Source organism: Ambystoma mexicanum, chromosome 5q (assembly GCF_040938575.1).
Source record: "Ambystoma mexicanum isolate Mex_15411 chromosome 5q, UKY_AmexF1_1, whole genome shotgun sequence".
Lineage (NCBI taxonomy): Eukaryota > Metazoa > Chordata > Amphibia > Caudata > Ambystomatidae > Ambystoma > Ambystoma mexicanum.
Genome location: NC_090933.1, coordinates 46,192,267 through 46,217,607, shown reverse-complemented (window position 1 = coordinate 46,217,607; position 25,341 = coordinate 46,192,267). Strand labels below are relative to the sequence as shown.

Here is a 25,341-nt window from a genome sequence, read left to right as displayed (position 1 = left end):
GCCACTGTCTATCTTCAGGCCCCTTTGTTCCATCCACAGGCCGTGACTCCACTTCCCCAACCAATACTCTGGTGATGGTCTGAATGTCTACTTCTGTAATCAGTTTTTATTTATAGCCATCTATCTCAAAGGAGATGGAAAAGGGAAAATCCCATCTGTACCTCACTTCCTTTCCGTTCAGCCATTTCGTCAGGGGGGCACAGCGCCTCTGCTTGGCCAGGGTGACGGTGGACAAGTCTTGAAAGACTGTAATCTTAGCACTGCCCTGTGTAACCGATCCCATTGACCTCGCTTTTACCAGGATCCTCATCTTTTTCCCGGTAGCTATGAAAGCAAGCAAGAACAGGCCTCTGGCTTCTACTAGCTCTGCCCGCTTTGTGCACCCTGTCAATTTTCATAGGTTTTGGTGACCCCATGTATGCCCTCTGCAGGTCCCTTTCTGATCCCCCTTCTTCTCGGTTTTAGGTTTAGATTTCACCTGTGGTTTGCTGGCGGTCTTACTCTTGGTGTTGTGCAATTAAGGGAGGTCCTCTCTGGCTGCCAGGACTCCCTAAGGTGGAAACAGGGCAAAACAGCTGCCAGAGAAGCCAGTCCCTAAAGGAGAACCCCCCCCCCGAAGGGGTAAAAACCTTTATCAGGATGCTGTTGTAGCTGAAGATCCGGACTGGCAAGGATAGATGCAGGTAATGAAGCAGAAATGCCAAGGCATGTGAACAAGAGTCAGGAAGCAGTGACTAATAGTGGTCCGGATGATGAGAAGGCAGAGGTTCTCCAGCGTCTGAGCTGCGCGAAGGAACCAGACATGAAAATAAGACAGGAGCGGAGGAATGAGGGACTGAACTGGAGTGCTCCAAGGAATAACCGCAGCGGCAGATGAAAGTAAGCGGAGCACTAGGAGGAAAAAGTGTTTACAAAGTAGCAAAGTTGCAACGCGAAGGGCAAGTGTTGGTCTTTGTATTTGTTGACAACTCTCAAGCCCCTCCTTCCAGTGCGTATGACGTACACTTCGTGTGGTGACCATCTTGGGATTGGCTGAGGCAGTTCTTAGTGCACTGGTGGCCATTGAGAGGTTGGCAAAGTGTCTCAGAGTGTTTGGGAAGCCCATGCTGTGACTCTTGCAGTGAGAAAAGGACCATAGAGGACGGTGAGATGTAACAGTATACTCCATTCCAAGTCTGGTACCGCTGGGTTTCCAGGGGTGCAGGAAATGGAAATGCCTCACCAGACTGGGGGCGTGGACTTGCCTTGCAGGTTCCCTGGTGTGATAGCCCTTCCAATCTATGAGGTATTGTAAAAAAAAACTCTGATAGCGAGAGTCACAGATATGGGCCGCTAAGTATTCCGGCTCTTGATTGGTGTAAGCAGGTGGCGGTTTGGCAACTTGACGTCTTCCCAGAGAGGTCTTATGGGATTTCAGTAAGGATGAGTGGAAGACAGGATGTATTTTGTTCCAAGAAAGGGAGAGCTGTAGACGAAAGGCCCAGGATTAATCAATTTAGTTATCTTAAAGGGCCCAAAATACTTAGGTGCAATTTCCCTGTTCTTAAACGTGACAGTAAACATTTGGCAGCTAACCAGACTTTGTCTCCTATGTTGAAGTCTGTGTTTGTCTGCATTTACTTTAGCACGTTTTTTGGGTATTACAGTGATATTGTCCTTTATTTACTTGTATGGCATGTAGACTTTGGAACAAATCTTCCAGTGCTGGTACATTAGAGCTAGCTGAAGGTAGCGATGTAGGATGGAATTCATAATTGCAGTAAAAAGGCGAATGATAGGTGTTATTATAGAAGAATTTGGCAGTTGGAAGTAGAGAAACACAGCTGTCTTGGTTCCCAGTGACAAAACAGCACATATTTGGTTCCAGTGTCTGGTTAGTTGTTTCAGTGAAGCCATTGGTCTGAGGATGGTAACCAGAGGAGAGGCACCTCGAAATGCCAAGGTGGAAGCATAAAGCTGTCCCAAATTTTGAAGTGTACTGGGTTACACAATCTGATATGATATACGTGGGTGGGCCATGTCATTTGAAAACAGTGGAGAAGAAAATTGAAGCCATATCAGAAGCTGTTGGCAAATACTGACAAGGAGCAAAATGTGCCATCTTTGTAAAAGCGTCCACGGTGACCATGATGACTGTACAATCTTTTGAAAGCGGCAGATCCCATTAAAGTCTGTTGCGATTGTTTTCCATGGTCGAGGAGGCAGTGAAGGTTGTACCAGTTTACTGCTGGATTTGCATCTGGGCGCTTTGGCTTGTGCGCAGATCTCACAAGTCTGGTAAAAGTCTGTGAAATCTTGAAGCATCCAAAGCCACCTGAAATGTCAATGGAGCAGATGAAAGGTGGATTTTATCTTCACAGTGACCTGCTATTTTTGAAGAATGAGTAAGAGATAAATCCCCTTTACAGAGTTCTTCTGTAGGTAGAAAAGGGCCAGCACCATTGACTATTAGGCCTTGTTTGAGAACAAATGAAGACTTAGACATGAGTTGGGTATCTGTGTTGTTTTCTGAGGCATTCCTGATTCTATCCAACAAGGCAGTTACTTGATAGATGACACTGGTCTGTGGAAATGTGCTTTCTGTCTCTAGCTCCTACTTCAAGGGTGTAGTCAATGAACGCAAAAGGGCATCGGCAACCATATGTTTAGTACCCGGGATAAAGGTTAACTGAAACCGAAATTGTAGAAAAAATATGCCCATCTGGCCTGACAGCTATTGCGGAACTCAAAGGATGGTAACAAGCAGATTTGGGTGATCAGCCGAAGTTCTGTCTCGTGCTCTGCTCCTAAGAGATAGTGCTTCCACTCTGTACACGCCAACTTCACGGCTAACAGTTCTTTTTCCAATATTGAATGGTGCACCTGCGACAGTAGCAGGGTCTTGGAGTAAAAGGTAATTGGGTGTTCTTCTTGGTCATTTCCAAGTTGCTTGAGGACTGCTTTAAGACAACACAGAAAACCCCATACCCCCGACAACTCCCCCCGCCATCCCCCCTTCCCACTCTCCCTCTCCAAGATCCAAGAGTCTTGTTGACAGCCCGTCTTCTACCATAAAATTAAAAACCTAAAACACTCCGAGTTAACCCAGACGCCCGGGTAGGAGACCGGACCCCTGGCTCAAAACGGCCTCTCAAAAGGATAAATGCTGCGGCCCATATAAGTCTTCACAGGTCCGATTCGTCCTGAGGGCAAATTATGCCCAGTAGTTCCATGGCCTTGGGGCACCAGGCTCGACGCGCTCCCTCTTTTAGATAAGATAACAAGTTGGCCCAGTCCGGCATAAACCGCATGTGATGCCCCTGGATCGAGTAGGTGAGCCACTCCATGCCCAGCAGTGACCACAGCCTCGCAACCCACTCATGTTCCTGTGGAGGGTCCTTCGACTTCCATTTCCTAGCCAGGACCAAAGCACCTGCCATCATCATTATCACAAACAGTTTGCGGTCAACTCTAGTAGACATGGTTGTTACCACTTTGCTAAGGCCTAGTAAGACCCTCCCTCTATTACCACCAGACTCGACTCCCAACACCTGGGCAATCGCCTGCTGGATTTGAGACCAAAAGGGATCAATTTTAGGGCATTCCCACCAAACGTGAGCCCAAGAGCCCATGGCGCCACACTCCCTCCAGCAAAACCGTGATACAGCAGGGTAGATTTTATTTAGCCTGAGTGGGGTAAGGTGCCATCGTAGCATCAGTTTCAGCCAGATTTCCCTTATTTGAATGGATCTTGCAAGTTTTGGAATCTGAGACCACAGGTTAACCCATTCCTGTTCCTCTATGACCGACCCAACATCCTGCTCCCACTTGGCCATGTATTTCCTAAGCTGTACAGGTTCTTCCTGTTTTATAAGTTTATAAATGGATGACACCACCCCCTTGTCTCCCGTGTCTGTATCGAGATACTTCTCGAACCTGTTGAGGGAACGGGCCCCCACCTGCTTCACCAACGGGTGGGAGATCCAGTGCCTAAACTGGAGATACGTAAACTTCTGCTTCTCCCCCAGACCGAAGTCCTTCTTGCACCTTTCAAAGTTTTTCACCTCGCCCCCCTCCAACATACCCCTTAGCATTCGGCAGCCCCCCTGAAACCACGGTTCAAAATTAGGCGCATTAGTGGCCGCTGGAGTGAATTGCAGATTTCCATGAAGGGGCGAGTACGGGGAGGGGAAAGAGGTGATATGTGCCCTAACAATCGCTTGATCCCAGGCTTCCCCCGTGGTCACTGTTATATCGCTACAGTACATCCTGGCCGGCCTGTCCTACCTCGGCATCCACAGTACCCCCTCCAGATCTTTCCCCACCACCGCCCTATCCATTGGTCTCCACACCTTCCCTCTGTCATCTCTCTGCCAGTCCCTGATTACCCGAATCTGAGCTGCTAGATAGTACACCGGAAAATCTGGCTCCCCCTCTGCCCCCCTCTCGGTCAGAGCTTTCATAGTAGATGCCGCCACCCTCGGGCGCTTGCGATTCCAGACAAAGCGGTTGGTCATTCTTTGCAGGGCCCTAAAGAAAGACGTTGGGACTCGGACAGGTAAGGCAGCGAAGTGATAAAGGAGCAGAGGTAAGATAGCCATCTTTAAGGTGTTGATTCTCCCTAACCACGAGATCTCAAGGGGCCCCCATCCCACCAGTTTCGATTTAACCTTCTGAAGAAGAGGAGGATAATTTGCTATGTATAAGTCTCCCACGGTCTTGTTCAAGCGGATACCCAGATACTGTAGCGAGTTGTCAACGCATTTGTATCTATAAGCCTTCTTGAGGTCCTGGAGGTTGTCGGAGTGAGAGGTAGCACTTCTGATTTGTGGACATTCATTTTTAGCCCCGCTACTTGGCCAAATCTGTTCAACTCTCTCGCCACTGCTTGCAAGGAGGTTATCGGATGGGTCAATGACAGAATCATGTCATCAGCAAAGGCCGCGATCTTGTGCACCTCCCCACCAAAAGGGACTCCCCGTATATCTACCGCCTCTTGAACTGTCTCCAGGAATGGTTCCAGATGAAGAGCATAGAGGAGCGGCGACAACGAGCAACCCTGCTTAGTGCCTCTACTCACCCGAATGGGGGCCGATATTTGGCCCTTTATTGCCAACCGTATTACTGGGTTTTGGTAATTTGCCCTTACTCTGGTTATGAACCCCGGGCTGAATCCCATCTGACCCAGGGCCGCAAACAGGAACCCCCACTCCACCGGATCGAAAGCCTTCTCGGCGTCAATCGCCAGGAGAAGGGCTGGGATATTCTTTTTCTGTGACTTTTCGACCAGGTGTGCCAATCTTCTAATGTTATCTGAGGTTTGTCTGCCTCTTATGAAGCCCGACTGGTCCCAGTCTACTAGTTTGGGGAGAATAGTATCTAAGCGATTGGCCAGCACTTTGGAATGAATTTTGGCATCCACGTTTATTAACGCTATTGGCCGGTAGGACGCACAGTCCATCGGGTCTTTGCCCTTCTTGTGAATCAGGATTACCTTAGCTTCATTCATAGAATTGGGGAGAGTTCCTGTCGACCCTATGGAATTGAATAACCTGGTAAGAATGGAAATGAGCACTTCTTTATGTGTCTTATAAAATTCCGACCCATATCCATCAGGGCCCGGGGCTTTATTTGCCGGGAGATTGCTAATGACCATACTGACTTCGTCAGCAGTGATCTCTACTTCGAGCCCAACAAAATCTGACTCCTCCCTGCCTCGCGTAGATATGCCTACTGGTCGGCGCTTTCCGGATTACCGGAGCTGTAGAGGGTGGAGTAAAATTTGGTAAATTCGGCCTCAATGTCGTCATTCTTTGTGAAAAGGACCCCTCCCTGCCCTTTTATTTTTAAGATAGTTCTGTCGCCCGCCTCTTTCCGCAACTTTCTGGTGAGCAGGTGGTCCGCTTTATTGCCTTTGATATAGAACCTTTGGCGGAGCCGTAAGAGATTGTGCTCGGCCGCCCTTGTTTGGATTAGGTTTAGCTGACCTCTCACTGCCCTAAATTCCTTTTTGATGGCTGCCGATAACTTAGTGCCTATGTGCGCCATGATTTCCTTAAGTCTGGCTTCCAGCTGCTGTTCCTCCCGTCGTAGCTCCCTTTCCTTCCTGGCCTTGATTGCAATGATCTTGCCTCTAACTGTGGCTTTGAGGGCGTCCCACCAGGTTTGATGGTTGGAGTCCTCCCACTTTTTAAAGTCGGTATAGTCCATTATTTCCTGCTCTATTTCCCCGACCAGGATTGGATCCCTGAACAAGGTGGCTGGGTATCTCCATTTCCAAATACCCGGGTGGCCTTTAGGTGTGGTTATTGACAGGGTGAGGGGAGTTTGGTCCCCTAAGGAAATCGCCCCTACCTCCAGTGCTGTGGTTCTTCCCACCAGTGGTTTCGATATCCAGACATAATCAATCCTCGAGTGAGATCTATGCGCGTGAGAGTAAAAGGTGTATCTCTCAGCCTCCCCATAAAGTTCTCGCCATGTATCAACCAGTGCCAAATCGTGCATTTTCTTTACCAGATCGCCAGAAGGACCTCCCTGCGCGTCCCAAGAGGAGGAACTCCTATCTTTAGAGGGGTCCCAAGCTAAGTTAAAGTATCCCATTAGGAGGATGTTCGCCCCAGCAAATTTCCCTAACCGGGTAACAATGTTTTGAATAAAGGCGTCCTGAGCTTGATTGGGAGCATACAGGGTTGCTACTCTAAAACCCTCCCCCTGTCCCTCGAGTAACACAGCTAGGTACCTTGCTTGTTTATCCTTCTGCGTATCCCTGATATGCAGATCCAGCCCGTCCCTCAGGGCAATTAAAACACTGCCCTTCTTACAATCTTGGGTGGCCTGAATCACTCGGGAGTAGCCCCGAAACCTAATCCTATGGGTATCCCTAGAGCGAACATGGGTCTCCTGCAGAGCCACTACATGGGGGTGTTCCCGCCTGAGGAATCTCTCCACCTTAGTCCTCTTAACCTGTGAGTTAAGGCCGTTCACATTCAGGGAAAGCACCTTCAAAACTTCCAAGCTAGCCATATGACAAGATCATGAAGTACCTTATAAATCCTGAATGATCCCCTTGCCCACCCCCCTTTACTGCTAAAAGGGAATGCTCCCACCGAGAGCCTATGATTGGGCCAACAAGACCTGAACCTTGGATCTGATCTCCTCCCCCTCAACCCCCCTTCTCCAACCTCCCCCTACCCCTCTTTCCAGGCGAGACCGACTGGCACCAAGCCCCCCTCGTGATTCCTCCACGAGAGCCAACCTCAATAACTAACCCAGAAACTTCCCCTGCAAGATATCCCAATCCCATTCCAAGACCCTTGCCCTCCCCACTCCCTGCTCCTGCAACCCGTGACAACTCTTGAAACTAGCCCGTCACCCCATTCTGAACTGCTACTGTTAGGGCCCTCCCCGGCCTCACTTTTCAGGATATCGCATATCCCTTAGATGCTTATGTGACTTTTAAAGGACCCTCCTCCCCCGGTGCCCCTCCTCCCCCTCCTTGATGCTGGTATGCCCGGGATCTGGGCCCTGGACTTTCCTCCTTCCTCTCTTTGGCTTGATCGTGGGCCACTCCCATGGCCTGCCCCCTCCCTCCCAGGCTGCACATCCGCTCCCCTCGGGGAGGCCGGGGCCTGCTCCTCCAGACCCAGCAAGGCCAGCCCCTGGTCGCAGGTCGTGATCTTATGGGGGGCGCCTTGCCAGACGAAGGACAAACCGAATGGGTGGGCCCATCGATAGCGGATTTGTTGAGACCTTAGAAACGACAAAACCGGCCCCATCCGCCTCCTTTTGATTAGGGTAGACCTCGCCAGGTCTTGATACAGGGCGATTTCATGGCCGTTATAGGTGATGCGTGTGGCCTTTCTCGCCTTTTCCATAACCCTTTCCTTCACCAGAAAACTATGGAAGGCCACCACCACATCGCGCAGTCTCGAACCTGGTTCCTGGGATCGCGGGCCCACCCTGTGGACTCTATCAAATTGCATTTCTGTATCCAGACCCGAGTCTAGCAAGTCCGCAAATATTTGTTTTAGTGTTGGGGACAGCTCCTGGTCAGGAATGTCCTCTGGCAGTGATTTAACCCTAATATTCGCCCTTCTCGACCTGTTCTCCAGGTCTTCGGCCTGTAGCTCCAGATTTTGAGTGGCCACAGCCAGGGTTTCGAGCAGGTTGTCCACTTTTCTAGCATCCTCCGTCAGATCCTGGATGGCGCGCTCATTAATGTCCACTCTCTCTTCCACTTTATTGATGTCCCTGTTGATCTCCCTTAAGCCTTCTGCCAAATCTTCGCGCAGTTTATCCATTTGCATCTGCCCAGCTGCTGTGATCTTCTCCACCATTTCGCTCATAAACTGGGACAGCATAGCCTGAGTGATCGGCCTGTCCATGTCCTGGTGGGGGACCGGGACCTCCTTATCCCCTGCGCTTCGGGCCCCGCCTTGTACCTCTGCCGAGTCCAAGTCTTTTGGCCGGAATTTCGTGAGAGGGGCATCTGTTGCTCTTCTGGGGGGTTTCCCCTGGGCCATATTGTCCTTTCTCTTGTTCCAGGACATCTCCGCTCGGGGTGTGAGCTAGGGATCCCCCGATGAGGCAGGGGGCCCACGCAACGGCGAGGAGGGATCGCCCGGGTCCGTGCCACAGGACCCGGACCCCCTCCCCCAACAGGGCCCCCCCAAGACCCGGGGGACACCACAAAAGACCTGCACTGCTCCGACTGCGCTCTTTCCGTGCCTTGCTGACCAGTGTCCCCCTCTGGAGATTTAGCGTGGAGGTTCCAGCTACTGACCCCCTTCGGAGAGTTGATGTCATTTGATGGCCCCTAGGCCCTAACTAACTTGTGCCCTTAGTGGAAAGGCACCCTAGCCCCAGCGGGTCCCAGAGCAATCAGCAGGGGCCCGCGTTCAGGCTCCCTCTGTGACTCTGCCAAGGCAGCGCCCAGGCGCCGGCACCACCACCGGGACCCAGCCGCGTCACTCCGAGACCTGCCCCGGGGGAAGCGCCTGTAAGTACAGCCTCTAAGGGCTTCTTCAGTCGCAGATGAGTCCGCTCCTCCCCGGGGGGCTCTCCTTGTGCCCTTTCAGCGTGACCTTGCTGTATCCTTGGAGGCCCCTGGGGGGCCAGCGGGGTGCAATCCAATATGGCGCTCCTATCCCCCACTCCCCCTTTGGGCGCCTCCGTACCTCTGCCTTCGTGATCCACAGCAATCTTCGGGGGGGAGGGGGACCGACCGTGTCCCCTCCTGTTTGGGGCCCTGGCGAAGCCCACAGCTATGCGGCGAGCCCGCGCCCGGAGCTCTCCCCGCTCGCCCCGAGCGCCGATAGCTCGGCCGCCTCCTCTCCGCGCCGGGCCGGGGCCTCGGCAGTAGGGCGCTCGGCTGCCGCCGACCCGGGACTGCTGGACGCGTCTCCCACAGGCACCGAAACCAAGCCTGCACGTCGCCTCTCGCTCGCGGGTCCCGCCGCCACCTAATCTGGGTCCCGGGGAGGGCTCCAACTGTGGCGGGAGGGCTGAAGCTCTTCGGCAGGACGGGAGCCCGGGGCACGATGTCCTAGTCACTAAGCGACCATCTTGGAATCTCTAATGCCTTTTCTGAAGCATCAGTTTTGCCGATAAAGGTCTTGTGTTCAACGGCCATGATCAAAATATGAGCAGTGGTAAAGGCGAACTCTCTTATAAGACAGTTATCCAGGTTTTCCTGGAGGTGCACTTTCATGGCTGTCTTCTTGGCTGGAGTCAATCGGAACATGCGATTAAACAGCACTGTTGTTATTTGGCAAAAGTTGAATGACACAATCCCCTGGCTGATGAGGGGGTAGGACTTGTGTTTTTCTTTTTAAAGACTTCTTTATAAGCCCAGTATTTCTGTGGTAATGTGGTGGCTAGTGAGAGAGAAGGAGTAGCCAAAGGGCGAGACGCTGTCACTAGTACTGGTTGAGGAGTGGCACCCGTTAGGCATGTGGATACACAATACTTGCAACCCAAAAATGATGTATGAGCTCTCTAGTTCATGGAGGGGTTGTGAGTGTAGAGATGGGGGATTCTGAGTATGATCAGATAGGCTGCCACCTGAAAAAGATCAAACAATCCATTCTTGATGATGATGAATCAACATTCCAAGCGGCAAAGGGCTTGCCGTAGAAGGACCCTTTTCCCGAAGCTGGCCATCAACTCCTTCCACAGGAATCGGTTCCTGGTTCATCTGCAAAGCGATGGTCATCTGCTTGGGCCATAAATTGTCCATGAAATTCCCTCCTGCACCAGAATCCACTAAGGCCGATACCTGAATGGAATAGTTTTCAGTAACTTGTAGTCTTACTTGTAAGACCAAGAAGAGGGGAGGATCCTTTAACGTGGCTAGTATCACTCCACTATCATGACAAGAGGGATAAGACAATTGCTCCCGACCCTGTATGCCAGTTAGGACCAGGAGTTGAAGTTTTCCTTCCATCGAGAAGCAAAAGGACAAACCCGAAGTAGATGGGTATCTGAACCGCAGTACATGCCTAACCCAAGTTGCCTGCGTCTATTCCGTTCTGCTGACAATGGCCGTCTGTTGGTTCCTAGTTGCATGGGCTTGCGTTTTCCCTATGATATTCTGTTGCGTTGTTAGGTGGAGCATGGGTACAAGAGGAAGGGGTAAGATGTTTCTTGTGTTCTTGACGTCTCTCTTGGAAGCCGTTATCAATTTGAATGACAAGCTGGATTAATTGATCCAAGTTGGGTGGACAAGATACAGGGTAATACATGCATGATACGACCAATCCGCCTGTAGAGCTAGTTGTTTGAATTTGACTGTGTAGAATAGGATATCTATCTGTCCCTGTTGAAATTCCAAAAGCTCTTCTTGAGTGGTATAGGCCAGATCGGGAAGGTCAAATAGCCTTTTCAATGCAGTAACAAAACATGTGTAGGAGTCCAGGAGGAGGTCGTTGAGAGAAACCAAAGTGGTAGCTCAAGCTAAGGCGCTACCTGTCATGTGTGTCACCACAAATCTGGTCTTGGTCCTGTCAGTATGGTAAGAACCCTCCCTAAAGGAAAACTGTACTGCAGAGGCATCCAGAAATTCCTTAAGGGTTTTTGGTTTTCGAGAGAATTTTTCAACTGACGCCATAGACCCTGTAAGACCTGTGGGCAAAGCATCACATGCTTGAAGGACCTGTCATAGGTAAGTGTTTTCCACCTTAACATTCTGCACTTCTAGAGTGAGATTTTGGACCTCAGCCATCAATTCTGAGCCATCTCTGACATTGACTTTTCTTGGCGTTGAAATCTTTTAAGTTTAGAGCATAGCTGTGGTTTGCCGGCTGTCTTACTCTTGGTGTCGTGCAAGTAAGGACGGTCCTCTATGGCTTCCAGGACTACCTAAGGTGGAAACAGGGTGAACCAGCCGCCAGAGAGGCCAGTCCCTATAGGAGAAAACCGAGGATGTTGGTGTAGATGAAGATCTGGACTGGCAATGAAAGATGCAGGTAATGAAGCAGAAATGCCAAGGCAGGCGAACAAGAGTCAGGAAACAGTGCCTAGTAGTGGTCCAGATGATGAGAAGGCAGAGGTTACCATGGGTATGAGCTGCGCGAAGGAACCAGGCATGAAAAGCAGACAGGAGCAGAGGAATGAGAGACAGAACAGGAGCGAGGAGTGCTCAGAGGAATAACCACAGCAGGAGATGAAAGTAAGCAGAGCGCTAGGAGGAACACAGGTTTATAAAGTAGCAAAGTTGCAATGCGAAGGGCCATAGATGTTCTCCATATTTGTTTGTTAACTCCCAAGTCCCTCATTCCAGTGTGTACAACGTACGCTTCGCGTTGTGGTAATCTTGGGATTGGCACAGGCAGTACTTAGAGCACTGGAGGCCATTGAGATGACTGGCAAAGTGTCGCTGAGTGTTTGGGAAGCCTATGTTGTGACTCCTGTGGACAAAAAAGGACCATAGAGGACGCTGAGATGTAACACTTGCGCAAACCAAAAAACCTCCGGTTATTCCTCCTTTTCAGATTCTCGAAATCGTCCATCTTGAGGATGATTTCCGTTTCTCTTCTTTCAAGTTCCGCCACTCACATGTCCATCTGAGTTTCCAATGTATCCAGGGATGTCTGGTTATTCTCCAATTCTTGAAGTTTCTTGTCCATCTTGTCAATCTGAATGTTGATCTTGTCCAGTCTACCCCCAATGTCTGCTCTCATCCCTCTTATATTTTCCATCAGAGGGGCAATGTCCCTTTTTGTGGACACTGGGTCTTCAGCCCCCTGAGCCGTGTTCCATACCGAAATCCCAGGCTCCTTTCGCTGTGAATATTCAAACCACCCCAAGGCTGCTTTCCAGTCCATATGGTGCAGGGAGCCCCACCACTGGCCCGATCTGGTCACTTCACACCTGCCTCTTCCCACCTCACTTCAGAAGTGGGCCACCACCCACTTCCCTCCTTCTGCGCCAGATGAGGACCGGTACCTTCAAGCACCAAAGCCTTCCATGTGTGTGGCATCTCTCAATCCATGGAGGGCAATTGCTACATGGCTCAAGGTCTCCACAACTGGGGGGCTGCCCCGTCAAAAAGGCAGCAAACCCAGGTTGCAGGCAGCAAAAAGGCCCCTCCCAAGATGTCCCACAGAGAGAGAGGTTACAGACCATCCTTTTTAGCTCCTCACACCAAGTGGTTCCTGTGCAGCCCCTCCACTGGTGTCCCCAGGGGCCAGTTCTCCCAGCGCTCACCTCCACTCACCTTACAGAAGGTTCCTTTCAGTCACTTCAGACTAGACTCAAGGGATGGGCACTGCCACCCCTCCTATTCCCAGAGGAAGGTATGTATCCTCTGGGCACCCCCTGGGGGTAATGGCTGTCTGCAATGGTGTATTTCCCCTCAGCTCCTCCACTTGCCACTCCTCCTCAGGCTCAGGTCTTCTCCCGAAATAGTGAGTGCATCCGGTGACCCTGGACCCCACGTGTCCTTCACCTCCTTCAATATGTATCCCTCTTACTTGAGGCTAGCAAGTTCCAGCTCCTTCAGTCTCCTCTGCTCGGGTATCTGCACTCAATCAGTCTGGCCTCGTCCTCCTCTGGGGCTGGGCTGTGCTTGTTGCCTTTGTCCTCTGTGCCCCACTTCTCGTGCTACTTCTCCTCCGCTCCACCGCGGCTGATGCTTCTCTGGCTCCACCCGAAGCTCCCAATGCCACTGCACACCGGTGCAGGACCATCCATGGCAGGGCCTGCTACCCTGAAAGATGTAGGTCACGCACTCAGGCCTACGCTGTCAGGCCTCTGCTCACCCTCCCAATCCTCCTCAGCTGAATCTTCGGATGATATGTCCTTGGTAACTGTAACGGACGTCTTGCGGTTCTTCTTCTTGTCTGGTGGCAGCCTTTCCTTAGGCTTTCGGTCTTTGTGATCGTGTAAATAGGGTCTGCTCCCCCAGAGGTCACCTTGGCAGAGATGGGAATCTGCCCTCGGGGGACCCCAGAGAGCCAGCCCCAAATTCAGGGAAAAAGCCGAGAGGCTGAAAAAACCCTGATGACCACGTGTGCAGGAAGGAAGTCTGTGGTTTAGATTATTTTAAGATGAAGTGGTGAATTTGGTGTCTGGGATAGCAGCAGCCAGTTAATGCAGAGACCGGGGTAACCCGGAATTAGAATACTAGGATACTTCAGTGGAAATGTATATCCTAAAGTAGATAACACAAAGAAAAGGAATCCGGAAGCCAGAGAAGAAAAGTAGAAGGGAGGAATGGGGGAAGAGGCAAACTACGCAGGGGAAGAGTTCCAGTGGTGAGAGATAAAGAAAGACTGAAGATGGAATATGGAGGTAAGGGATAGAGTATAAGTAGCAATAAAGGTATTGCCAGGAATTAGTTAAAGATACAGATAGTGTCTGAAACAAGGAAGTTGCCACGGACACACACTCAGACCGTGTGGGGATCGCGGAGCGCTGCAGAAAGGCTCCCAAATCCAAGAGCAGATTGTGTAAGCAATGAAATGGTGATAGAACGCCGAAGGTTAGGGAACGTAGGTGGAATCACGGAGAGCCGCGGAAAGACACTCGAATCCAAGAGTGGATCGGGTAAGCAATGAATGGTGATAGAATGCCAAAGGATAGTAAGCGTAGGTGGAATCGCATAGAGCCGCGGAAAGACACCTGAAATCAAGGAAGGGATTATGGAAAGCGCAGAAAGAATAGAACAGAGTACAAATAAGAGCAACACAGAACTGCGGAAGGATAGTCAGGACGAAACTGACAGAATACACAAGTGGGAAACTCAAAGAGTGTGCCACGGAGCACTGTCGGAAGAAAATCAGATGCAACGCACCGGGAGGGGGCGGAGTCTGTTTAAAAACGTGAGTCCGCCATATTGGATGAGGACTAGAACGGGGAGAAGAATGTATGGCTAATGTCTCCAGTAATTCCACAGCTTCCACCCGCGATTCCTGACTGTATACCCCCCTCTCCTCGGGGAACCCCCCGGTTTTCCGGGGTGCAACTGGTGGAATCTTCTTAACAATCTGGGGGCGTGGATTTGACTCTCTGGTTCCCAAGATCTTTCTTTGACTGGGTATCCCTTCCAATGAACCAGGTATTGTACTCTGCCCTTGCGATATCTGGAATCCACTAGATCGACAACCTCGTATTCGTCAGGAACTTGAGTCACAGGAGTCTGCACCCCGTGAAAGTGTCTCTGAAAAGGATCTTCCTTGTACATCTTCAGTAATGAGGTGTGAAAGACTGGATGTACCCTCTGAAGATACTTAGGTAGCTTGGTTCTATAGGCCACAGGATTGACTCGAGTTATTATGGGAAAAGGACCCAGATAACGTGAGGAGAATTTACCCGTGTGGACCCATTTAGGTAGGAATTTAGTAGATAAGTAGACTAATGGACCAGTCTTCCAGTCAGGGTTGGCGCGTCTACTCATGTCTGCCCATCTCTTCTGTGACTGTTGACTAGCCTCATTTGCCTTTTTAGCCAAGGCATGCACCTCATGGAGATGTCTTAGCACACTGTCAAGAGTTGGGACACTGGTAGACTGTACACTTGACCAAGGTAAATGTTGAGGATGATAGCCGTAAGTACAATAAAATGGGCTCATCTGCATGGATGTATGGACAGAATTATTATATGCAAATTCAGCCTGAGGGAGAAACCAAAACCACTCATCCTGCTGGGGACTGCAAAAGCATCTCAAATATTGTTTGAGGCTGGTATTAAGTCTTTCGGTTTGTCCATTACTCTGGGGATGATAACCCGAAGAAAGAGCTCTATCAATCCCCAATAATTAACAGAAGACAGACCAGAACCTGAGGTGAATTGAGGGCCTCTATCAGAAACAATGGTCCTGGGCAATCCATGGAGACGAACAATGTCTCTGAGAAAGGTGGCCGCGGTTTCTGGTGCTGAGGGAATCTGAGAGAAGGCAGAGAAATAGGCCAACTTACTGTACGAATCCACAGTAACCATAATTACTGTCATACCATAAGACTTGGGGAGGTCAACTATGAAGTCCGTGGATATATGTTCCCATGGATGTCCCGGTAATTCAGGCTGTTGCAATAACCCAATGGGTTAACCGGTTTGATATTTGCTGGAAGCACAAATGGGACAAGAAGACACGTACTTGTATACATCCTTTCGGAGTGCAGGCCACCAGAACCCTCTGCTGAGTAATTCATAGGTCTTCCTGATACCAGGATGTCCAGATAAGGATGCATCGTGACACCAGGAAAGAACTTGTACCTGTAGTTCCTCTGTGGGGATATAGAGAGTTGTATCATGGTAGTAGAGCCCATCAATACCTTGAGTGACCGTAGAAGGAAGGTTGACTTGCCTCTGATACTGTGGAATCAGGTCTTGAAGGAAAGGGGAGGCAGCCGCTAATATCTTCAGATCAGGGAAATCCAGTTCATGACCCTGATAAAGACCAGAGTCTTCACTGTGACAACGAGACAAAGCATCAGCCTTCTTATTTTCTGAACCTGTTATATAGGTGATGATGAAGTCGAACTGTAAAAAGAAATAGGCCCATCTGGCGTGACGTGCATTGGTGCATTCCATCTGCTGCAGCACTCTATGGTTGCGGTGGTCAGTGCGAATAATGAAGCTATGAGCCGCACCTTCCAGAAGATGGCGCCACTCTTGGCAGGCTAACTTGATGGCTAATAGTTCTCTTTCGAGAACTGAATAGTTGCGCTCACTGCTGGTCAATGTCTTAGAATAGTATGCAACTGGATGTTCTCGTCCATCGGCGGTTCTCTGGAGCAAGATGGCTCCCACTGCTCCCATCGATGCGTCCGTCTCTCGAATAAACGGCTTGGTCTGATCTAGTTGTACCAAAACAGGCGCTGAGGTGAACAGTTTCTTGAGATGTTGAAAGGCTTTTCTGGTTTCTGTGTCAAAGGTGAACTTGACTCCATTTTTTAGAAGAGATGTGATGGGTAAAACCGAATTGGAGAAATTGGAGATAAATTGTCTATAGAAGTTCGCCAAACCCAGAAATCTCTGTACCTCCTTGATGTAAGTAAGTTCCTTCCATTCCAAAATAGCTTCGATCTTATTTGGATCGATCTCGATGCCTTCCTTCGATAGGATGAATCCTAGGTATGATACGAATGTAGCCTCGAACTGGCACTTTTCTGGTTCAAATAGCAGTTAGTGGGATTGTAGACGATGTAATACCTTCTTCACTTGCTGACGGTGATCCTGTAAGGTCTGGGAAAATATCAGGATGTCGTCCAGGTGAACCACTACCGACAAAAACAACATGTCAGCAAAGACCTTGTCCATGAACCTCTGGAATATGGCTGGCGCATTGACCAGACCAAATGGCATCACCTTGTATTCAAACAGACCCAATGGAGTACGAAAGGCCGTTTTCCACTCATCGCCCTTCTTTATTCTCAAAAGATGGTAGGCCCCTCGAAGATCTAGTTTGGTGAAATAAACCGCTCCTTGAACTGCCTCCAGAATGTCTCGTATTAATGGCATTGGGGATCGATCTCGGATGGTGATTTGATTAAGACCCCTATAATCGATACATGGTCGTAGTTCAGAGGAGTCTTTATTTGGAATAAAGAACAAAGAAGCACCACAAGATGATTTGGACTCCTGGATGAGACCATTCTGTAGATTGGCGTCTAAGTAGTCTCTTAATGCACGTCTTTCTGGTAGAGATAGTGGATACATGCGTCCAAAAGGTACAACAGTTTCTGGTATCAGGTCTATGGCACAATCTTCCACCCTGTGAGGAGGTAACAGCCAGGGTAAGGTATCCTAGAATCCTTCTGAATATTCCTGATACTGGAGTGGAACTGAAGATATGGTCATGGTTCCGATGACATTAGTCTCTTCTTCATTTGATTCCCTGACAGGATGGTTTATGCAGTTATATCTGCAGTACTGCAAGTTAAAGCTCACCCTATTAGATGACCAGTCGATGTGAGGGTTATGCTTTCTCAACCACGGTATACCAATTACCAGAGGGAAGTGAGCAGCTCTGATCAAATCAAATATCAGGTATTCTTGATGTTCTCCCAACTTCATCTTCAAGGGTATTGTCTCCCTTATTATAGGACCTGACGACAGCGGTGTCCCATCAACTCCTTCCACTGGTATGGGTCTCAGCTTGGGTCTTGAAGGCACCAGATTCTCTCTGGCCCAGTTTACATTTATAAAATTGCCCGCAGCACCACAATCCAGCATCTCCAGTACTTCTGTAGGTTCAGAATTGGACAGCCAAAGTAGGACTCGGAATACCATTAGACAAATGTCTTCTGTATTCTCTATTGGTCTTGAGTAGACGCAAGGGTTGTAGGTAGTTCCCCCGATACTTGCCTGGCATAAGATCGGGGGCTGGAGTTTTCCTTCCTCCTGGGTGGAACTTCTGGACAATTCCTTAATAGGTGCTTGGAGGAACCGCAATACATGCACAGTCCTGCATATCGACGTCGCCTTCGCTCTTCCTGGGTTAAAGGTCCTCGTGTAGTTCCAATTTGCATTGGTTCATCTGTTGTGTGAGTGTTCTTAGGAGACGGAGACTGGGAAGGTAAGCTGTTAGCCTGAGGAGTGCTACGGTTTCTTCTCCTTTCTTGGCGGCGTTCCTGCAATCTGAACTCAATCTGTAAGGACAATGTCATTAATTCTTGAAAGGATGCAGGTCGTGCCACCCGCACTAGCTCATCCTTAACATCATCATGGAGTCCATGTCTGAAAATGGTCTGTTTGGCTGAGTCTGGCCAATCAGCCTTCGCTGCCAGTCTCTAAAAGCGGGAGATATACGTCTGTACGTCTGTGGTTCCCTGACGTACATCTAATATCGCTTCCAGCGAAGTATACAGACCTTCTAGTCGGTCGAATCGCTCCTTAAGTGCATCCACAAAGCGGTCATAATCGTTTAAGGAAGGATCATTACCAGTAACCAAAGGAGTGGCCCAAGATAAAGCATTTCCGGTAAGTTTGCGATGATAAATCCGACTCTGGATCGTGCCGTTTCATAAGCATGGGGTCTGAATGTGAAATATACTTTGCAAGCATCTAGAAAGTCCTTAAGTCCACCTGGATGTCCATCATACTTGCCATATGATAGCGTCATGGGTGGTAAGTCACAGCAGTCATCGCGATGTAACACAACCTGTTGTCGTAGTGCAACGTTCTCGGTCCGTAATGCTTGTACCTCCCCTGTGAGGTTCTGCATCGCTGCCACCAATTCCTGATACTGCTCCAAGGACGCGATAGGAATAATTATTATTATAGTAATATGTTTTATTATTATAATTATTATTATTATTATTATTATTAATTGGGCGTTGTATGCTGTCAGGCTTCTGCTCACCCTCCCAATCCTCCTCACCTGAATCTTCGGATGATATGTCCTTGGTAACTGTAACAGACGTCTTGTGGTTCTTCTTCTTGTCTGGTGACAGCGTTTCTTTAGGCTTTCGGTCTTTCCGATTGTGTGAATAGGGTCTGGCTCCCCCGGAGGCCACCTTGGCAGAGATGGGAATCTGCCCTCAGGGAGCCAGCCCCAAATTCAGGGAAAAAGCAGAGAGGCTGAAAAAACCCTGATGACCAAGTGTGCAGGAAGGAAGTCTGTGGTTTAGATTATTGTAAAATGAAGTGGCAAATTCGTTGTCTGGGATAGCAGCAGCCAGTTGATGCAGAGAACGGGGTAACCCGGAATTAGAATACTAGGATACTTCAGTGCAAATGTATATCCTAAAGTAGATAACACAAAGAAAAGGAATCCGGTAGCCAGAGAAAAAAAGTAGAAGGGAGGAATGGGGGAAGAGGCAGACTACGCAGGGGAAGAGTTCCAGCAGTGAGAGATAAAGAAAGACTGAAGATGGAATACGGAGGTAAGGGATAGAGCATAAGTAGCAATAAAGGTATTGCCCGAAATTAGTTAAGGATACAGATAGTGTCTGAAACAAGGACGTTTCCACGGACACTTACTCAGAACGTGCAGGACGTGCGGGGATCGCAGAGAACCGCGGAAAGGCACCCGAATCCAAGAGCAGATTGTGTAAGCAATGAAATGCCGATAGAACGCCGAAGGATAGGAAACATAGGTGGAATCGCAGAGAGCCGCGCGGAAAGACACTCGAATCCAACAGCGGATCGGGTAAGCAATGAATGGTGATAGAATGCCGAAGGATAGGAAGCGTAGATGGAATCGCGTAGAGCCACGGAAAGACACTTGAAAGGAAGGAATTATGGAAAGCACGGAAAGAATAGAACAGAGTACAAATAAGAGCAACACAGAACTGCAGAAGGATAGTCAGGACGAAACTGACAGAATACACAAGTGGGAAACTCAAAGAGTGTGCCACGGGGCGCTGTCGGAAGAAAAACAGATACAATGCACCGGGAGGGGGGCGGAGTTTGTTTATATACGTGAGTCCGCCATATTGGATGAGGACTAGAGCGGGGAGAAGAATGTATGGCTAATGTCTCCAGTAATTCCACAGCTTCCACCCGCGATTCCTGACATACGCAGCCTCTCTCCCATTGGACCGTGGAGCCGAAGCACCTCCAGGCTCACTGGGTTTTCATCCCGTGCTCCTCAGCACTGGGGACCAAGGGCTTGTATGTTAGCTCAGGGGTTCCATGGGGGGTCAAAGACCACCTGGGCCCACCAAATCCAATTTGTGGGGGCTGCAAGGGGGGCTCAGGACCCTTTTCTACCTGGTGGGGATGTATCTATGCAGTTAAACTACTGCATCACCGCACCCCTTGGTGGATATTAACTCCATTCATCAGTGATATCTTCTAACACCTTAGCTATAGCAAGGGAATGTTGTATTTCTCTTGTATACTTAGAACCAAAAGGTTGAACCCGAATCAACTCCGAAATCGGATTGGATTTCTTGTCGGCTTGACTGCATTCCAGCTCATTCATTATTTTCCATTAGCTAGAGCGTCCTTGTTTCTAAGCATTTCGACCATATGCTCGCTGTCTCTTCGTAACAGGCGAGAACGTTGCTGTTTGGTCCAATTCTATCCAACTTGCTTAGCCTTTCTAATTTTGTTCCTACAGGTGTCGACGTCAGATTCCTGATGATTCATAATTTTAATGGCGGATCACAATACTTTTTTCTTTTCCTGAACCGTAACATCATATACATGGAAACATTGTTTGATGGTTTGTTTCTCTGCTGTACATGTTTATTCCTCATAAGAACATACTTTAATTCATCCTCAATAAAACATTGAAAACGAACATGGTTAAATGTGCTAAATTTCCATTCATCTGTAGTTTCCCGTAAAATGGTGTCTGTTTTCCTATTAAAATAATTAATACCCATTTCATTCTAAGAAATCGGATTCACTGGATTCGCTGTCAAATTGATAGGACCCGAAACATCAACATTCCTTACTTGAACGTCAAATTGCCCAACTAACATATGGTGATCGCTCCAGGGCGTTCTTTCGACATTCACATGTTTACAACACTGAAATAAATTGTTTTCCACAAAAATATAGTCAAGCACTGTTTCCTTTTCCCCTCTATGCCAGGTAGGCTGACTCGGAATATCCCCTGGCATCGCACCATTTAACATGGGAAGGCCAAAGGCCAAAAAGCATGAGATCCATATGGAGCCATGGCACCCAGAGAATATGGGAAACACACATTCCGAATTATCATCACACTCTCTTGCAGGTAAACATGTAGAATGTAAATCCCTTGCAATTAAAATTAGTCCTTTGTCAGTCTTATCCAACCAGTCAATTATAAATGTAGAGAGCAAAATCGCCTAAAACACACCCGCCTGCATGCCAGTAGATATTAATTACCAGCAGCTTTCTCTTAAAATTACTAAGCAGCTGCTTCATGGAATTTGTGTGCCGAGAAACGGGGATTTGTGCGCCATTCTGCCCACAAATCCCCATTTGTTAAACAGGGATTTACGGGCAGAATGGCGCACAAATCGCCCTTTTTCAGCGCACAAATTCCATGAATCAACCCCCATGTATCAAGACAAGTTGAACGGCGAGGGCCCCCTTGCTGAATATTATTTTCTGTTTCAATGCAATTCCCATGCATGATTTATTAATTATCATAAAGCCAACTGCTATGTAACCCCCCATTACCCTTCATGGCTGACTGGATAGCAATTGAGTAACCATCTAGACCTGGGCGGTTCATCAGCCAGGTTTCCTGTAACGATATGATCTCATGCGTCTTTAAAAAAAAGGCTGCATCGGGTTTGTGAATGAATGTGTGTGACCACAGGTATTCCAAGACAAAGGGCCTGATCACGACTTTGGCGGTAACGGTGGCGGTATTAGCCCTACCGCCGAACTCCCTGGCGCTAATACCGCCGGATCACGAGTTCGGCGGTAATAATTCCCCATTCCCTATTGAGCCCAATCGAGAATGCCCCATTCCCCATTGGGCTCAATGGGGAAAATTTGCATTTTTACCGCCAGCGGATTTCCCGCCAGTGGTAATAGCGCGAATTTTCAGCGGATTTCCCCCCAGTCAAGAACTGGGGCGAAATCCGCCGAAGTCCTGATTTGGCGGACCCTTAAATTCGGCGGTAATAGCGCAACCGCCGGATTTAAGGGTTACCGCCAAAGTCGTGATGAGGCCCAAAATCTTCAAACAATCCGTTGCACTAAAGATTACGCTGCAATGACAAGTTTTCCTTTTAACCGGAAATATATAAAGCACCTCCAAACCATGACCAATCAATGTGCTCCATCATGCGAGAGGTTGGGCCCTGAACCAACTGAACTTCTCTCTTAGCCCTACCTTCCTCGTTAATGGAAATCACAATATCCTTCAACCTTTTATCAGACATTGTAGCACTACTCCCGAAATCCATAATCTCAACAGGTGGTTTATATGCCATAATTTCCTATCCCAATGGTCTTAGTGGAAATTATTCCCTAAGTATAGTATCATAAACAGAGGCAATATCCAATGTGACTAGATCCATTCTATTTGGGTCAAAGAACTCCACCAGATCTATGCCCCTGAATGAAATAGCTCCTAAATTGAGTACTTTAGCAAATAACGCCAAAACATTTGACCTATTCAGGCTCAACATCCTGTCTTCCGAAACAAGGCTCTCCACTATCAGTCTATGCTGGCACAATTGAACTGGTGAATTTTTACGCTAAATTGGCTTTCTACTTCGACCCTTATTTGATAGAGCCACTCATGGCCTTGATTCCATTTCCTGGGTGTGGTTCCACGTAGAGCCTATACTGGGACTCGATTATTGTGTTTACTTAGGCAGTCACTAGACCCCCTTAGACCATCATCACCATGATCCTGATGCGGGCCAGGCAAGTTGAAATGGGATTGAATCAATTGCATGCACGACTGTGGAGGACTTCCAAGCTGTGGCCATGAGGTAGACCTCGATTCACCCAGATGGCCCACTTGCTGACCAGTCTCTTCTCCACCTTACCCGTCTGCCAAGCAACCAGGGGTGGACTGGCCTACAGGGTACTCTGGAGATTTCCCGGTGGGCCTCTGAACCCTGGGCCTCTTTTAGATTTTATTTTTACATTCTCTCATAGGAAAAGGGTTGGGCTTGCTTAATATGTGTAATTTGGGGCCACTTCGAAAATCATTTCCAGGGCCTCTTCTGGTTCCCAGTCCACCCATGCAAGCAACTAAAAACCCCGGTTCTAGCTCCATTTGCATAGAAGTGCAGTGGTCATAAAAGTTATTCTCAGACCCGACATATAGAAACATTCTCCCCTATGCTAATTCTACATGGTGTCACCTTGGCATCAACACCATGGTCTTCACTCAGCATGACGGAATCCTCATGATTTATAGTCTCAATGTGAGTGTTCACAGTGATCCGAAGTGGGGCCTCCTTCTCTCGCACCAAAGACTCATGCGTCTATAGATGTTTTCAAAAATGTTTGAGGTGACCTATTACGCTTTTTGGTTTTAATATGTTTTGTTTTCTTTTCCTGTGCTTGTGGGCACTTTCTAGATTCCAGTCTGGCTTTACTTCTGTCTTTCATAGATTTTATAGTGCTTTCATTATTAGAGGCCCGTTCCGTACTTGCAATACATGAGGCCCCTAAAAGAATAATAATGGGGTTAGATTCTACCCTCTGTTGGACCTACTGTTGCTTTTCATATCAGGGCTGCCACAGGGTGAGATGAGGCCTAGGCCAAAAAATGTGCCGAGGCCCCTTTAGTTTTTGCACTTGGCCAGCGGCGCTGCAAACGAGCAAAGCGAGTAATCTCTATTTGAGTTTATGTGTGGAAGAACCCAAATATGGTTTATTATTATGACTGCAAATCCACGAAAGCAGAGCCATGTTTCTCTGCTGAAGAAAGTGTCGTGGCAGACTTAGTTTTGTATCATGTGCATAAATATATATTTGCATGCATTTAATAATTTAAAAGGGACTTTCTGAAGTAACTTCGTTTATGTGGCCCGGTGTATTTGTTTTAAGGGAGTTTGTAGTAAACTCCATTTGTCCCCATCAATGCTATGAAAGTTTTAAGCTCATACCCCCTTTAATTACCTGACATTAAAACTGTGTAATTAATCCAGTTTAAAAAAATTGTAAAAAATACATCATTCCATTTGAGACCACAACGCAAACATTGATACAATGTAGAGCGCAGCCATTGCTTGCTCATTTTTAGAATCCACAATACTATTATAATTGATAAGCAGACTTTTCTCTCCAGCCACCGCAAAAACATGTGTAATCCAAAACTTAGATTGTATTCCCAGCGTATCCCCAGCTCACACACTTCTACACGTGTCCAAATCCACTCTCAGGTCCCAAAAGTTCCTCCTTGAAGGCTACACAACAGCGGCCTCCAAACTTAAACTGCCATATTATTATGGGGGAGACAGAAGACGGCACACATATAATTCACTCAATGTGAAGAAAAGTGCGGGCAGACTAGGGAAAACGGGGTTTGGTGGTGTGTAAACAGCCAAAACTATATGACCTCTCAGGCAAAAGACCACTATTGCAGACCCCCAAAACATACTGAGGACCACTTCCCAAGTCACAAAGAAATCTAAACGCATCCATGGAACCCCATTCATCTCGTGTAGAAACTCCATGTGACCAGTTTACAGATGATTACTGCTGGATCCGACTGCGGCACATAGGTTTTTGGTCATTGGACTTTGTATGCGTAGAGGCGAGAGGAGGGGAAATATTACTGGTCATAAGATATCAATGGAAAGACACTAATAAGCAGTTAAACCATGCCATTGGAGTCAAATGGAATATTCTCCACAGCCGCTGAATGGATAATCACCCCCAATATTCCAGCAACTGGGTCAAGAGGACACGTACCCACCGAGCTGTAACACGTACCATGTTGATAAAGGAGGGACCATTTTGGTGCCCACCCTCCAAGCTTTGGCCCTCACAGGTGTGAGCCTTTACATGATTCAACAATGTCCCACACCCATTCATTTTCTCTCTCAGGCAGCTCAGCCAAGTCTCCTCTCCCAGACGTTTCTATCATCACACGTTTGTGGTGAAAGCTTGTGTGCAGCCCGCGCTAAGGTCACAATCTCACAGCACCATGTTTCATGCGAAGAGTCGGGACTGCATGTGTGAGTCTTTTTCTCTGGGTACTTCAGGTCCATTGCAATTTCCTTCCACTAGAAATGGAGCAAACTCAAAATGTCTTTTATCTCAGTTCCTTACAGGCTCTGCTTGCCCGATGCCCAGCCTCGTTTTTTAGCTTTGGTGAGCATGTGACACAGTAAGCGCTGCCTGTAAGCCAAAACTATTGGTTGGAGAAGTGAAGATAGAAAAACATGGGTTGTACGGAGGGACACAGCTCGGGCGGGGGTTTGGCTTTTTACCCACCTACTCACCGCCCATGGCCATCCTAGTTCCTATGGTCCTTCCGGACACAAAACACACTCCTTGGAT

At 48.4% G+C, this 25,341-nt stretch overlaps 1 long non-coding RNA gene across 1 annotated transcript in view; it reads left to right on the top strand.

Moving 5' to 3' along the window:
* Positions 1 to 25,341, top strand: part of LOC138497187 (uncharacterized) — a 319,265-nt gene that overhangs the window by 161,303 nt on the left and 132,621 nt on the right. The gene's annotated exons all lie outside the window — the stretch shown is intronic.